Source organism: Triticum aestivum, chromosome 3A (assembly GCF_018294505.1).
Source record: "Triticum aestivum cultivar Chinese Spring chromosome 3A, IWGSC CS RefSeq v2.1, whole genome shotgun sequence".
Taxonomy (NCBI): Eukaryota; Viridiplantae; Streptophyta; class Magnoliopsida; order Poales; family Poaceae; genus Triticum; species Triticum aestivum.
This window is the reverse complement of record NC_057800.1, coordinates 598380263-598381643: the sequence shown is the minus strand read 5'-3', so window position 1 is coordinate 598381643 and position 1381 is coordinate 598380263.

Here is a 1381-nt window from a genome sequence, read left to right as displayed (position 1 = left end):
GATTGGCTGAAGAAGGCCGAACAGGTTAACTGTCCGGCCCCTCTACCCAAAGATCCAGTCGATGCTCGCTTGGCGAAGCTGCTGGCTCCGACCCCCTATATGGTGCCAGAGAAGAAGGTCAAGAAGAAGACCATGGGGACTCGAAAGAGTGCCCGGCGCCTGGTGGTGTCGGATTCATCATCTGACAACTCCGAGACGCACTCCTCCCGTGAAGACGAGGAGGAGGAAGAAGAGACCTCTCCCCCTCCAGCGGGGGGAGGGAAGAAAAGGAAGGCCGCCCCAACTGGGGAGGCCGAAGGGTCCAAGAAGGGGAAGACCCTTCCTCCGGACTACTCCACCAACGCCGACGACGGCGAAGAGGAGTGGCCGCACAGGGTCAAGCCCCAGGCGAAATCGTAAGTATTCGAACACCAGAGTGATTCATAGTATTCCTTCATTGCACAGCTTTTCCTTATGTCAAACATGATTATGCAGTCCACCCAAAGATCGGCTCGAGGTGTCGTCGAGCGGTTCCCTGGACTCGTCGGATGTAAATTCTCTTCCGACGGCTACCTCCCCCCGTCCTACGGACGACGCCGAGGTGGCGTCCCAACAGGTTCCAAGCCAGGAGGAGGTGGTCCTGGAGGCACCGCAAGGCGACCTCCCGGACTCCAGGAGTAAAGGGGATAGAAACCCCAGGGCTCCAAGTCCAGCCTTGAGCCGGACACCGCGCCGGAATCTTCAACGGTTCCGGACTGCGGCAGGCGACCTCTTTCCAAGAGGAGCAAACCTACTGAGCCGGTGGCCCCCGTCCAACCGAAGGCGCCGGACAATCTGCTGGAGGTGCTTAACGGCGCCTCCATCGACGAGGAGCACCGTACTGTGTTGAGTACGGTGATCCAGAAGGTTCAGTCCACCAAGAACGGACTGACTGAAGCTTGTGCCAGCCTTTTAACAGGCTTTGAGGTAAGTAAAGAATATGTAAAAATATTACCGCATAGACAGTAGCCCCTGATGCTCTATTTAGCGTTCGGAAAGAAAAGTCGAATAGAGGATCTAATAATATTTGTAGGAGTCTAACAAAAGTAAGCCAATATGCGTATGTAGGCTTTGCTGCTAGCATCTGTCGCACTGACTGCAGAGGTGGGCACGCTGAAGCAGAACCTCGAGCGGTCCGAACGAGAGCTCGGCCTTGCCAAGCAGCAGCACAAGGAGAAGGAAGGTAAGAGATACCTTATTTTTAAATATATATAAAAGGTGCAATTGCAAAAAATGACAGGATTAACGTGGCTATTGTAGGGGCCACATCTGAGGTGGCGACCCTTAAGCAAGCGCTGTCCGAGGCTGAGAAGAAGGCGGCCACGAAGCGCATCGAGCGGGAGAAGTATGAGGTGCAGGTTGG